The sequence below is a fragment of the Gracilinanus agilis genome, chromosome 1, assembly GCF_016433145.1.
Source record: "Gracilinanus agilis isolate LMUSP501 chromosome 1, AgileGrace, whole genome shotgun sequence".
Classification (NCBI taxonomy): domain Eukaryota; kingdom Metazoa; phylum Chordata; class Mammalia; order Didelphimorphia; family Didelphidae; genus Gracilinanus; species Gracilinanus agilis.
This window is the reverse complement of record NC_058130.1, coordinates 426916736-426932952: the sequence shown is the minus strand read 5'-3', so window position 1 is coordinate 426932952 and position 16217 is coordinate 426916736.

Below are 16217 nucleotides of genomic sequence, written 5' to 3'. Positions count from 1 at the left end.
TTACAAAGGTTCCTATCTTTCTTTCTTTCTTTCTTTCTTTCTTTCTTTCTTTCTTTCTTTCTTTCTTTCTTTCTTCCTTTCTATCTATCATCTATCTATCTATTTCTCTATCATCTATCTATCTCTCTATTATCTATTTCTCTATTTCTCTATTATCTATCATCCATCCATCTATCATCTATCTCTCTATTCTCTCTCTCTCTCTCTCTCTCTCTCTCTCTCTCAGTCTCTCTCTCTCTCTTTCTCTCATCTCTCTACCCCACCTCCCTCCCTCCTTTTCTCTCTCTCTCTATCATCTGTGTGTATGTGTACATACATATAAAAATAAAGACATATAAGCATTTTTAGAAACAAAGTAATATATGCAATTGAATATAAGTACATTTGTCATTTAATAGAGTATTTAGCATTAGCCAGTAGAAAGTAAATATTTTATACCATAACTATCCATTTTCGTTGATTGAAGATAAAATTTTTAAAAATAAATTTCCATCTCTTGGCAAGAAAACATGTAATTCTTCCACCATTTTTCACCACCTGTTTTTGTGGAAAACATTTCCACTTTATTTTTGTTTTAGTTAAAAATGCAGAAATAAACTTGATGCTGCACCATATATAAGACCATGTTTATCTGGTATTGCAGAAATTTCAAATCTTTGTTTAAGTAAAAGTACAATTTTGAAGTTGAGCTTCTATATAATTTTTATGTCAGATATCTCCAAGTTAAAACATTGAAATGGGTCATATTCAACTAAACTTGTAAAATAAAGAAATTTAATATGATGTTTTTAAGATAACAGTAAGCATATGATGTCTTGCTGAAGTACTTTTTTTAATTCTTAAAGAATATCCCACATAAAATAGTCTTAATTATTTTAGTCTCATGATTTCATGTTTATAATTTTCATAATTTTAATAGAATCAAATTTTATGTTTTATCATTATAATTATGAAATATGAATTATAATTTAGAAGTTTTGGGGGCAAAAGCTATTATTGTTCTTATTGTAAGCACTAAAAGATAAATTTAAGAGAAGATAATAAGTTGAATTTAAATTTACCCTATTAAACAATACTTTCATTGTTGTTGCTAAAAGGAATCTGTGGAGCAAAAAATATGGAGAACCTTTGTTTGAAGGGATGAATTGGTCTTTTTATGACAATGATCTGACTTTTTATCCTAACTATTTATAAGCTTATGTAAAAGCATTTTGGAATTATGCCCAAATGAAGCAGATTTTTTCCTTCATTTTTTATGCTATTAGTTTTATTCTTAAAAAAAAATTAAACCCCTCTCTTGCATCTTAGAATCAATATTGTATATTGGTTCTAAGGCCGAAGAATAATAAGGGCTAGTCAATGGGGGTTAAGTGACTTGCCCAGGGTCACACAGCTAGGAAGAAATCTGAGGTCAGATCTTTATACCTGGCTCTCTAACCACTGAACAACCTACCTGTCCCTAGTAGTTTAAGTCATAAATAATGACTCTTGTATACCAGTACTGAGTATTGCTATGTAACAGATATTAACTAGAACATAGCTCAAAATATGTGTAATATGTACCTTTTACATGTTAATAATCTGAATTTTTAAAAATATTTTTCATCATTCTAAAGTGTTTGGTCTCTATATACTGTGAAAACTAAGTGGAGGAAGAATATCTATTGTTCACTCATGATACTCAGTTGGAAAATGTAGAAAATTCATCTATCAGTATATATAATATGTACATGTGTATGCAAATGTTCATACATGAACAATGAACAGTACCCAAAATCAAACAGGAGGTAAACAAACTAGATTGCTTCTAAGAAATTGAAAGCTTCTTTTAATGGCCTCAAATTATTTTTTAACCCTCACTTTCTGTCCTAGAATCAATGCTGTGTATTGGTGAGAGGTTAAGTGACTTGCCCAGGGTCACACAGTGGGGAAGTATCTGAGGCCAGATTTGAACCCAAGAATGTCTCTGGGCCTGGCTCTCAATCCACTGAGCCACCCAGCTTCCTCCTGGCCTTAAATTTCTTAAAGAAACACTGATCTACATTGTAAATATCAATATTCTTCTAATTTTATTCCAAGGCTAAAAGTCAGAGAACAGCATAGTCTACAAAGGATTGAAATTGAGGAGTCTCTAAAGAGGTATGAACCAGTGCCAACACATTACAAAGATTGATGTATATATAAAGAAAATAACCAAAGAAATATGCGAGTGAAAAAGGAGACCCAGGTTAGATGGTAAGAGTGAAGAGTACCTGATGAGATGCCAATGTACTTCATGAGTAGCTTTCAGGGGAAGAGCCCAGCACAGAGGATGGATCCCTTATAATGAACTTGGGAGAGTATATAGACAAAGTGGTGTAGTGAATAGAACTCTGATTTGGTGGTATGGGCATGGTATTTGATCCATTTTAAGAGCAATGACCAGAGTTTCTGAGTGTCTGGTTAATAATCTACCCGCGGGCAGCCTGGGAACAGAAGTGGAGCTGATGTCTTCATGAGAACCCTTGGCAGCAAGTATTCTCCTCTAGCTCAGCTGCCCTGCCTCCCTGATTGTGGTGACAAAATCGCTTTTAGGTTTGGTTGTCATAGGACATTTGAACAGCACATTTACTATTTGTAGATGAAAACTTTCTATTTGTAATAGGACATTGATGCAATGCTATTCCAATTCACAGCGTCATTTTTAGTGGATCTTATTTTTATAGTCCTCTGGATCATAGTAAATGATTTAGAAGAGAAACCTCAGTGAAATAAAGGACTAAGGTTTGTGGTAATCAATGAAATATTTGTATAATTTAGGATTATAGACTCATTCTGTGTGCAACTCTAAATTCGATGTGACATGATTGAGAAGTGGTTAGATCTACTTGTGGAATATATTGGCCCTAATATGAGTACATTAAGATGCATTGAAAGGTAATTTATTTCAGGAAGAAAGCTTATTGTTGGAACCATCTGCATTCTGTAAGTATATTCCTATTGGCACAAAGAAGAAAAAATGGTTGGGGGAGGGAAAAGAAATAGAGGTGAAAAACCTTCTTTTCTTTTCTACCACCTGGCAGTCTGGGGCATGAAGAGGATGATGATGATGAGAATGATGATGAAAGATCAGTATGCTTTGATGTTTCCTTTGATGGTCATGGTGATGCTTATTATTCATCATCTAACTTTTCTCTCACCCAAAGAAGATCTCAGGTTCCTTGAGGGGGAGGCCTCTTTTAAACCACCCCTTCTCTAATTAATTTTCACTACAAAAAGCTCATGGATGCTCTTTAAGTCATGTTTTGGATTAACAGAATGCAATTAGCTAACCTTAAGTATAACCATGCAGGAATTTTTGTGCCTGGTGAAAGTTCTAGAAAACCTTACAGGATGAAGACAGTTTTGGGGTCATTATCTGAGAGCTTCCGAGCAGGAATGGGCTGATAAATGTTTAACAACCAGCTCCTCAGGGGGAAAAAGTCCATATGACACACTTTAAAGTCAAATAAGCATCATTAACATTTTCTTTACCATTTTATTAAGTTGAAACAATTGAGAAAACAATAAATCAAATCCTGATTGGTAGCATTTATTGATTTCTGAGGTGAATATGCTCCCACTGAAAATTTAATAATAGATTCCTGATAGCTCATTCAAGCTGGTTCCAACATATTCTAGCTTCTAAGTTAGTCATAGTGCAGAGGCCAGAATGTTGTATTTGGGAGTCATGGAATCCTTGTTTAAACCAGCTTTGCCATTTTCTACCTGTATAATTAAGAGCAAATCATTTTGCTTCTCAGTGCCTCAGTTTCCTTCTCTGTAAAATAAAGGAATTCATCTAAATGACCTCTATGGTCATTCATTCCAGTGCAAAATCTATGGTGGTAACTTGTGATTCTAAGGTCTTATGCCTACAAAATAATTCACATATTTTGAGTATTGCCTTTAAATATGGTGCCCTGGAGCAAAGCCCATATCATCTCATCCTAGTTATGACTCTGACCTTGAGTACCAGCATACCTGAAGAAAGTGATTATTTGACAATCTAGTGCATCCAGTAAAACCTCTCCAGAATTATGTGTGACATTTGTGTCTTCCAAGGGCTTTTTGTGGTTTATTGACAAACCAACACCTTAACAATGGGAGAGCCAATTTTACTAGATCCATTAATTAATCAATAAGCTTTTATGAAGCATCCCCCAAAAGCCAGGTCTTGGGTTCTAAGGTCATAAAGACTAAAATGAAACACCACATGAAATTGCCCTAACATGGAAACCTTCTTGTAATTCTAGCAATATGGGACAGTATCTACATCCATATTGTTAGCTTCACAGTGTTCTAAAATCATTGATTTTAGGCTGAAAAGGATTTAAAAGGCCATCTTGCCCAATGTCTTCATTTTGCCAAAAATAAGCCTGAGGTTGTAACCAAGGTTACAGAATTGGTAATGTGAGAACGGAATTTGTATTTTGATTTGATTAATCAGGGATTTAGACTTCCTTTCCATTTGTTTTGAATGTCAATCAGCAACCAGGGAATTGATCCCACAGGCACTGCCCCCATGGGTGGTGCCAGACTAATTGCAGAAATGGGATTGGTTCCTGGGGAATGATGTAAGAGAGCTAGTGGGTATAGTAAGGATTTTTAAGATGAGACCCAGCAGGAAACTGGGTGGTTATTTTCTGAGGCTGAGATTCAGAGACAGACACTGAGTTGTTAGACTCTGGATTATTAGGCTAGGAAATTCTTCACCTCCTTTCTATATTTCTCTCTCATTTTTCCTTAATAATAAAGCTAACTATTGACAGTCTTGTGACTTAAGGGTTAATTATAATTTTTGGCGACTACCCATTCTAACCATTACAGTAACAAAAGGTACACAAAAACTTGAGCCTTACATGGACTGATTCAGAGGCAAAGTTGGTGCCATCCAGAGATCTTCACAATCAAGGTTTTGTTTGAATTACTCTCAGGCGAACTGGAAAATACAGACATTCAAACAAATGTTATTTCATATTGTGGATTTCAAATAAGGCATATGTTCCCTTTAAAAACTGATGTTCCTGGGGCAGCTGGGTAGCTTCAGTGGATTGAGAGCCAGGCCTAGAGACGGGAGGTCCTGGGTTCAAATCTGGCCTCAGATACTTCCCAGCTGTGTGATCCTGGGCAAGTCACTTGACCCCCATTGCCCACCTTTACCACTCTTCTGCCTTGGAGCCAATACACAGCATTGATTCTAAAACGGAAGATAAAGGTAAGAACAAAAAGTTTGTTGGACTACACATATTCTCTAAGATCTCTTCTGTTAACAATGGGAGTAGGGAGTGGTAATGTAACTGGGGCTGGGTACTCCCTCCCCTGAAATCAAAGAAGAATTTAAGCAGAATTCAAGACACAGTCTACACTAGTCTGTTATTGTTAGGATGATCTTGTCAATCCATTTTTGTGCTGTTCATCATACACAGTGTGGGAAGGTGGGAGAATGAGTGACTCACTGAACAGTTTTGAACAATTTGTCTGTACAGAGTTTGATGTACCTCCCTGCGCTACGAGGCTTCGGCAGCCAACTATCCAAGGTCAAGAGCTAACTGGCATGCCAGTGTTCCCCCTGGGTGTCTCTGTGTGTCTCTAGAGTTGGGTTCAGGAGCCAGATACAGAGGATGATGAAATGGAGTCTGAGTGATGCCAGCATGACCTTCAGAGTCTGACTGATCTCCCTCTATCGAAGTCAATCCCTAGTCCACTGGAAGGGGTGCCTGGTGGTAGTCATGATAACCTGGAACCTTCTGGCTCTAAATTAATTAATTTTTAACTAATTTTATTATTTTTAAATAAATTTATTATTAATTTGTTTTTAAATTTTATTCTAACATTTATTTTATTTTAAAAATTTAGATTAATCTTAATTCCATCCAACGAACATTTATTAAGCACCCCAAACATTTATTAAGCACCCAAAATGTATGAGATAAAGAGCTATATTCTGAAACTGGTCCTATATATGGAACATGAGAAAACAAACCACCTGATTCATGCCAAAAATTTACTCCAACACAACTGCCAAAAGAAAATTCTAAATGAACTTCATAAATGTTGTTTTAATTAGGAAAAAAGAATCCTCTCACTTCCCTCAGACACCAACAAAACAAATGTACTAATCTTCCTTTTCCTCTGACACTACATTATCACTTTGCCCTTATTACTCCTTTTTTGCTCTATCTTGTCATTATCTATAATTAAAGCTATCTATAATCCTGATATCACATATCCTACCAGTCTAAAACAGCAGCCTGAAATGGTAAGAACAATAACTAAATATCAGTCTCTCTTTATTAGGTAGGTACCTCAGTGGACTACTGAGTAGTGTGTTTTTATCCTTCCACGTGAAGACGTTCCCAGTTGAGGTCTACTCATTAATGATTCCTGGACTCCCTCCTTATACTCATCTCTCATTCAAGCCTACACTGTAAAAGGGAAATCACAGAATGACTTTCATCTGACTGGAAGCAAGTATGATTATTCATGGTTTTTTAAAGAAGAAATGAGTAAAATATAACAATTAGAATGTGACTCCTTACGATTATGTAGATTTGGATAAGCCATTGGCCCAGTCACATTCTCTGAAACATTTTTTTGTATTTGTATTTTGTATAATTTTGTATTTGTATAATTTTTGTATTAAATAAAACTCTGGGTCCAGGGTTTTCTAATTATAATGGACAACTATCAGAGATGCCTTTATTCAGCAGCAAATAAAGTAGGACAGAGAATGAAGAACATTCACCTTAGGATCAAACCTCATGCTCTGTTCTAACTGCTCACTTCCTCCACTCTTGCTGATTTTCTTTGACCCCCCCCCCAGACTCTTGATCTGGTTCACAGAGTAAACATAATTACATGTTTTTTTCATGTCCTGAGTGACTTTCTTGGATTTAACCCCGCAGGACCCATCTAAGTTTCCCAACCTTGATCATCCCATTGTTGCTTGACATCTCACAAACTGGATCCAGTCATCTGCCAGATTAGCCTAAAGCAGATCCCCTGACCCATTTTGTATGAATAGGCCTATCCCATTGCCATTTTCTCCATGGTGAGAAAGAGATTCATGCCTTTACTGATTATTTTTCTCAATTATTTAAAGCTCAGCTGTGATATAGCCAAAGCTCCATATTATTGAATAGTAGATAGAAAGCTAAAATTGAAATAAAAAAATATTATGGTTCAAGTTCTATCTCTGGCACACATTAGCTAAGTAATTCTGGGAAAATTAACCTCTCAGGGCAACTCTCTAAAGAGTATAAATTGCAGATAATGTGTCAGATCCAGTTCAGTCCTTTCCCCCAAATAAATAAACATATTAACATATCTTAACAATATCATTAACAATACCATTCAAGTTACACTTTTTCTCATTTTATCAATATATAGTATACAAAACAAAAAGTTAAGTGACTGACATGGAGTAATATAAGAAACTGATAGAAAAAGGATTTAACTAGTTAGCTCATTAAACCCAGACTATCTCACAAGACACATAAGGCTATTCAACAATATTCAAAGGCATGTTCATGTGTAAAGCAATCACCTGTCTGTTCTTTTAGACTTTGTTTACATATTGCCAGAGATAGCTCATGAATTGGTTGATTCAAAGGAAAAACCAATAGATTCAATGAGAAAAAAAATTGGGGGGTATCATGATTGATCTTCTGTTTAGCCATTTCACTTTTCCACCAATTATTTCGATATTATTTCAATATTTTGTAGGCTCAGCTTCAGTGAGCTAATTTAGGTCCTAAATTTATGATAAAAGCAAATGAGAATTGTCCTCTTTAATGTTATCCTGGGAGATAAGAAGCTTGTGTCAAATAAATGGGGACCTGGCTTTCCAAGGTCATTGATGAGGGTCCAGAACTACAGTATAGCCTCCCTTTTAACCCAAGTTAAAGGGTTCTCTTTATTTTTAACCCAAGTTCTGATAAAAGAAGTAACATATACTTTATTGGTTATTAGATGGGCAGTCTGATATATTAGTGATTCTGAAACATATTAGCTATGTGACCTGGGACAAGTCACTGCATATCCTTAGAGCTCAGTAAAGCTTTATATTATATTTATATTATAAAGTATATTTATATGGAAAGTATATTACATATAAAAGATATTATTAAGTATATTCTAATACTTTACATGTATAAGTATAGGAATTGGACAAAATAATCTCTAAGAACTAAATATCTCAAGCAGTGAGGTGTTACAGTAGATACAATTCTGTGCTTGGAGTCAGAAAAAACTGACAATCTGCCCTCAGATTCTGGCTATATGACTTTGGACAAGTCACCTAACCTCTATCTACTTCAGTTTCCTCAACTGTAAAATAAGGACAATAATAGCATTTACCTCACAGGTATGTTGTAGTACTTGGCACCTTGTAGGTCCTTTAAAAATATACATTTCCCCATGTATATTCTTCTTTCTAAGGTCTGATATTCTGTACTGAATTAATGCTTACGCTCTTTGTAATAATGAGCTACAATAATGTAGTCCCTTGGCATTTTAAGGAATATTAAAGTTAGGACCTAATCCTCTAGGATCTCAATAAATGTATTGGCTAAGTGAGTGATTGATTTACTAAAAAGATTCACAGATTAGGCATAGGTATTTATGGCAAACCATTGTTTACTTCCAGAAGGCTATGGGCATGGAGCTCTCTGAAGTACAGATAGAAAAAAAAAGAGCAAGTCTGATAGAAAAAAAAAAGAGCAAGTCTGGGACTTAAGGTTAATCTCCACCAGAAAATTGTACTAGCAACTAAAAAATGGACATACTCCTGTCTGGCTCCTTCATCTTGGAGAGTGGAGGATCAGCAAGGATAAGAGGAACCCAAAGGGTATAGTGATACAGCCACACAAAAGGCTTGCTTTGCCTTTACTCTTGACAAATCAATGAAGTCAGTGTGTCCTGAAGGTGGTCAACAAACAAAATAATTCAGTGGATGCAGGGTTTTGTTTTGTTTTTGTTGTTGTTGTTGTTGCTTTTTCCCCAGATACTTTTTTTTCCCCTTTCTAGAAGGACATAGCCAAATCCCTGTATGCTACGAGAGTAGCCACCTCCAAGGATGTTCCTGACCTAATAAAGGATTTTCTCTTTCTGATTCTGTGTGACTTCTCTAGCATTTCTGTGGGGCCGGGGAGGCTTCCTGCCTTTCCTTTGCAGCTGATGGGGCTTGAAAGGTCTTTTGTTTCCCTCTTGGCTTTGTTAAATATTCTCCTCTCCCAGGACCTTGATAGATCTTTGGGAATCAAAGGAATCTGAAATCAATTAACCCTGTTGTTCTAACCCTAAGTGCTTGATGTAATTTCAAATGATGTGACATCGCATTTGGTTCAGGTTCTTTCATTTGGCTCTAGCCTTTTACTGAGTGAGAATTCTGGGTTGTGATGCCAACTTGTGTCCAAAAGAAAGAGAGACTGGCTGAGTGGCCCAGCCTCCAGTCTTGCTGAGATGTCCTCGCTTCAGTTCCAGGTCCCAGGGGATTTATTGCATTCTTCTGAGTTCTAAGCCTGTCATGTTATGGGGCTCTCTGAATGGCTACAGACTTGTTTTAGCCACTTCTGTATTCATACGTGGTAACATACACCCCAGTGACTGGGCCCAATGGCAGATACTAATAGCATCAGCCTCTTTCCATTTCTCAAGTCCATTTTAAATTAATAAGAATGTTCCCCTTCTGTTTTTCATCCACAAAGAGACCCCCTTTGCATATTCATTTAATGTTAAATTGATGGATTAAATTATACCAAGCTCAAAATCAATCCTGCACATATTCATTAGAATGGACTAAATCCCCTAGTGGGGATAAAGCGCAGAAAATGCATTTAGAGACACTGATAAGTCCAGGCCCATTATATGTCATTTTAAACAAAGAGTAGGAAAAAAAGAAAAAAAAAGCCCTTTGGAGACGCTCTATCAGCTATTAAACAGAGACATTGCATGCACAGGGAGATTGATGATTAGCATTTCCGTTCTGAGAACGGCTCTCCCTGGGCTGATGATAACAAGTAAATGCCTCTTCATGTCTCAGTCACAGTTCGAAGGCAAACAGATGCCTCAACTCAGTTTCTTTCCCTTTGTCTTTCCTGAGGGGCAATCAGTTAACAAGTGCACAGGCTGAGCACTACCCTCCTTCACCCCCAACCCCCACCCAATTTGCAGGAATCCCTGTGCCTTTTGATTTCCTGAAGTATCACACAGCGACTTTATCTACAGATCAGTTGTTCCCTTCATTTTCAGGTGTATGCCCTGGCTCTTGACTGTTGCTGTGTTCAGACGTGGAAATGGGCTAGGGATTCCTCAAGGGAAAATGAGGTGGACCCAAGTTGATGCCGCTGTGTCTGTCTGAGGTTGTGGGAAGATGAGAGAGAGTGAGGACATCTGGTTATCCTCTGGCAACTTCAAAGGATGATAGAATTTGGAGCTGGAAGGGACCCCAGAGATCATCTAGTTCAACAGCCTCATTTTGCAAATTAAAAGGAAAAAAAGAACAGAATTACTGAGTCTTCGAGAGGCAGGATCATAATGAAGCACCATCTATGGGGCTACACTTCCCATCCTGCATAACAATATTGGGCCCCTCAATGATAAATCACAAGCCCCCATCCATATCCGTACCTTTTCTTGTCAGCCAGTACATACAATCAGCAAAGGCATTCACTGAGTAAGAACAATTTTTTTTTGTTATGGGGGAAAAGTAGGAAAACATTTCCCCCCCACAACTGGAACTGATTCTCTCCAAACTGCATGCAGTATTAGTGGAAAGGGAAGATGTTATACATAAGAGAGGCAAACACAGAGAGAATGCAGACAGCCCAAGGAACTCACACCTGTGGCGTTACAGAAACCTTCTCATGCTACCCATCCCTTTATCGCAGAGGGAATGTAGGGGGAACAGTTAAGTGCAGTTGAAGAGCTTCTCTCTTGCTTTGGGTCCCCCAAAAGGTGATAGAAGTTAATGAGGATATTGAAGGACAGTTCTAAAATCGGGTTGGTGGCAATGTCTTAGTCTCTAGGTTGAGGCAGGGAGGAACTCTGAGGGATTGCTAGGTTCAGAGGGGTCATTTTTATTTTTATTATTTTTAATTTAATCTTAATTTCCTTCCCAGATTACATCAATACAATTTTTTCAAAATGATCATTTTATGACATTTTGTGATCTATGTTCTCTCCCTCCCTCCCAACCCTCCTCTCTTCCCAAGATGGCAGGTAATATGATATAGATTATGCATGCGTTATCATACAATACATATTTCCATGTTCATCATATGAGAAATAAGACACATATCGCTTATTCCAGAGAAAAATTCATGGAGGAAATAAAGTGAAAAAATGGTATATTTCAGTCTGCATTCAGACTCCAACAATTCCTTCCATGGTGGTGGATAGTCTTTCATCATGAGTCTCTTGGGTTTCCTGGATCCTTCCCTTGTTGATAATAGTTAAGTCATTAATAGTTGATCATGATACACTATTTTTGTTACTGTGTATAACATCCTTCTGGTTCTCCTCACTTAACTTTGCATCACTTCATATAAGTCTTTTCAGATTTTGGGGGGATCATCTTGTTTGCCATTCTTTATGGCACGATAGTATTCCATTATAGTCATATGTCACATCTTGTTCAGTCATTCCCCAATTGTTGGGCATCCCTTCAGTTTCCAGTTCTTTGTCACCACAAAAAGAGCTGCTATAAATATTTTTGTTCAAGTAGGTTCTTTCCCACTATATTTAATCTATTTGGGATGCAGACCTAGTAGTGGTATTGTTGGGTCATAGGGTATACACGGTTTGATGGCCCTTTGGACATGGTTTCAAAATGCTCTCCATAATGGCTATATTTATTCACAGCTCTACCAACAGTGTTTTAGTGACCCAATTTTTCCACATCCACACATCCTCCAACATTTATCATTTTCTTTTTTTGTCATTTTAGCCAGTCTGATAGGTTGGAGGTAGTACCTCAGAGTTGTTTTAATTTGCATTTCTCTAATCATTAGTGATTCACAGCATTTTTTTCATAGAAACAAAGATAATTTTGATTTCTTCATGTGAGAATTATCTCTTCATATCCTTTGATCATTTGTTAGGTGGGAAATGCTTTCTATTCTTACAAATTTGACTCATTTTCCCCATTTATTTGAGTAATAGGCCTTTGTCAAAGATGCTTGCTGTAAAAATTTCTTCCCAATTTGTTGTTTGCAGTTTAATATTGGTTGTATCGATTTTGTTTGTTTGTGTTAAAACACCTACCCTTGTCTCCTTTTCCTTCTCAGGTGACTTGGTTTTGACACTGCAAGAATAGGGGCCAGGTTTCCCCTTGTTACAACCTCAAGAGTGTGTACAGTATAGGCACTTTCATCATTACGGAGGCTTTTATTCCTATCCTATTATATCTTTTTAGAATCACATGGCTTGGAAATGCAAATCAAAACAACTCTGAGGTATCACCTCACACCTAGCAGACTGGCTAAAATGAAAGAAGGGGAGAGTAATGAATGTTGGAGGGGATGTGGCAAAATTGGGACATTAATGCATTGCTGGTGGAGTTGTGAACTGATCCAACTATTCTGGATGGCGATTTGGAACTATGCTCAAAGGGCTATAAAAGAATGCCTGCCCTTTGATCCAGCCATACCATTGTTGGGTTTGTACCCCAACGAGATCATAGATAAACAGACTTGTACAAAAATATTCATAGCTGAGCTTTTTGTGGTGGCAAAAAACTGGAAAATGAAGGGATGCCCTTCTATTGGGGAATGGCTGAACAAACTGTGGTATATGCGGGTGATGGAATACTATTGTGCTAAAAGGAATAATAAACTGGAGGAGTTCCAGGTGAACTGGAGAGACCTCCGGGAACTGATGCAGAGTGAAAGGAGCAGAGCCAGAAGAACATTGTACACAGAGACTGATACACTGTGGTAAAATCGAATGTAATGGACTTCTGTACTGGCAGCAATGCAATGACTCAGGACAATTCAGAGGGATTTATGGTAAAGACGCTACCCACATTCAGAGGAAGAACTACAGGAGTGGATACACAGAAGAAAAACAACTGCTTGAACACATGGGTTGAGGCGGACATGATTGAGGATGCGGACTCGAAACTACCACACCAATGCAACTATCAACAATTTTGAAATAGGTCTTGATCAATAACACATGTTAAAACCAGTGGAAATGTGCATTGGCCATGGGGGGGGAGTGCGGGGGGGGGGGGTGAAAGGGAAAGTAGGAGCATGAAGCATGTAACCATGATAACTTTTCTAAAAAATAAATACTAAAAAAAATAAATAAATAAAATCACATGGCTCAAACTACTATAGAGGAATCCTTATAGTGAATAAAAGTTACTTAATTAAATTTTTTACTTTGTTTACCTAAATTGTCTATATCAGGGTGGTGGGATAAAAAATTCCACAATACTATAGATAGTTTTAGTCTCTTCATCTAAGAATTGCCTATTCATATTCTTTAACTACTTGTCAATTGGAAATGTTTTTTATTCTTATAAATTGGACTCACTTCTCTCTTTCCCTCTCTCTCCCTCCATATATATATATATTTTAAAGCCTAACAATGAATTTTGGATTGATTAGGCTTGACACTTCACTTAAATTTCTTAAGACCATCATTTTTCAAACTTTTTGTCTCAAATTATTGAGGACCTGAAGGACATTTGCTCATGTTATTTATATCAGTATTTACCATGTTAAAAATGAAAATTGATATTTAAATTTTTGCTTATTAGTTCCCTTAAAACAATAATAAATCTTAGTATGCCAATATAAATAATGTATTTTATGAAAATGACTATATTTTCCAATATAAAAAATCAGTGAAGAGTGACATTGTTTTATATACTTTTGCAAATCTTTTTAATGTTTGAATTAATAGAGAACAGCTGGATTTTTATATATGTGTTCAATCTTCTATAATATGTTACTTTGATTAAATCTAGTCTCCTGCATATATGTAGCTAATTAGAAAAGGGACAAGGATTTTTATAAGCAAAGAGCATTTTAGTATGATTTTGACCTTGAGGATCCCTGAAATGGTCTCAGGGACCCCAAAGAGACCTTTAACATCAATTTTAGAATTATTGTTCTAGACAGTTTCCAAGTATATCTCTATAGATACCCAAGAGTTCTTCCTTTATTCACCATAGGCACATATCCCCACACTGAAAGTATTTTACTTCCTTGCTTTCTTACAGAGCTGGATGATTAGAGATTGGTTCTAGAAGTTTTAATCTATACCTCAATGCATTAATTAAATATTCCATTATTATAATTTATCCAAACTGATTTGAATTTGTGATATCCAGTTTGCTGGTTTAATCAATATAATAATTTAATAATTCTCACATTTGTATGATGGTTCTTGATTGGACCATTCATGGATGAGGAAGCAAAGTGATTTCCGAGAGTCACACAGTTAATATACATTAGAACTAGGATTCAAAATTACATTTTGTAAGTGTGAGAAATAAAGTGAATCTTTCTAATATATCTTACTCAACTTTTCTACTACTCTTGCTTAGATAAATTGTTAGGACTTCTTTGGAGGGAGAGGAAGCCCTCAAAAAGTGAGGTTGGATGAAGATTATTTTTAACATTAAAAAATTATTTTCCTAATAAGAAAAAGGAATCTACTGAGGTGAAGTGGTTTTCAGTTCAATTCAATAAAAACATATATTAAGGATATACTTTGTTAAGGTAAAGATGAAAAAAATAGTACTTGTTCTTGAGGTGTTTATAATCTAATAATCTTAGGAATAGCCTCTAATGATTTCTTGATCCCAAAAAAGAACCTGGAAGTGATAGAATGGGATGTGGTCATGCCACATCACTTTGGGAACTAAGTGGGAAAATCTTTGGAAGCTGAGGACCTCAGCATGACTCCAAAGCACTTTCCCATAAGAAACTGCAGGTTCTTAAGATTGCTCTTGTGTATTATTCCTCATTTGACATTTGGAGAGATGGGGAATGAATAAGCAAGGGTCAGACTGCAGAACCTGCTGCATAAATGCTTATATTATAGAGCTTCAGAATTGGAAGGGACCTCAGATTCTAGACTAGTCCACCTAATACTTAAATTTTTCCTTGATCAAATAAATGGTCAGCAAGATTGTGTTTGGTGACTAGTAGAGAAGGAAGCCTATTCCTCCATAAAGAAGTCTACTACATTTGAACATAACTTTAATTATTAAAACATTTTTCCTTACATCAGACCTATATTACCTTCTCTTTTATTTCTACCCCTTGTTCTTACTTCTGTCCTCTGAAATCAAACCTAATCTGTTTTCCTTAAAACCCTTCAGATATTGGAAGACAGCTATTATCCATCCATGCCTCTCTCTCATGACCAAGTTTTCTCTTCTCCATACTTTAGTTCATTTTAAAACTATGCATTCCATTGAGACTCCTAACAATACCTAATATTAGGAAGGTAACCTCACTGTTGGGTAGGGGTTATCATGAAGAAAAATGGCACCTCCGTGACTGCCTCTCCTTGGTAAGTAAGGACATCTCAACCACAAAGAAATGCCTTCTCCACGTTATACTAGTATTTTTTAGATTTAGTATAATCACCTCAGATCATGTCAGAGTGGTATGGAGCCCAAGATCACCTTTAACCTCACTTGCTTAACTCTCATTATTAAATATAGCCTTTTAGAGATACTTTTTTTTAAACCCTTAATTTCTGTGTATTGTCTCATAGGTGGAAGAGTGGTAAGGGTGGGCAATGGGGGTCAAGTGACTTGCCCAGGGTCACACAGCTGGGAAGTGGCTGAGGCCGATTAAATATAGCCTTTTAAAAATAAACTATGCACTCTAGAAGAAAGTAATTAATAGGCAATTATTGATTTTCTGGCTTAAGCAATCAATAATAGTAAACAGATTTCCTTTCTCAAAAAATGGAGAAAATACCTCAGAATATAGCAATGAATTAAGTTAAATTGATTGTATTAAATGTGTACTATAGGATCAACACTATATTTAGTACACAGGAAGTAAAGAAAGATGAAAATAATTCCTGACCTCAAGGAGATTACAATCTAATGAGTTTTTATAACTAAATTTTAAAAGTGACTTGAATATTTCTGAAATATATATGTATATTTATATATATACCCATCTGAGAACATATTTCTAACTATAAAATAATAAGTTGCCCCA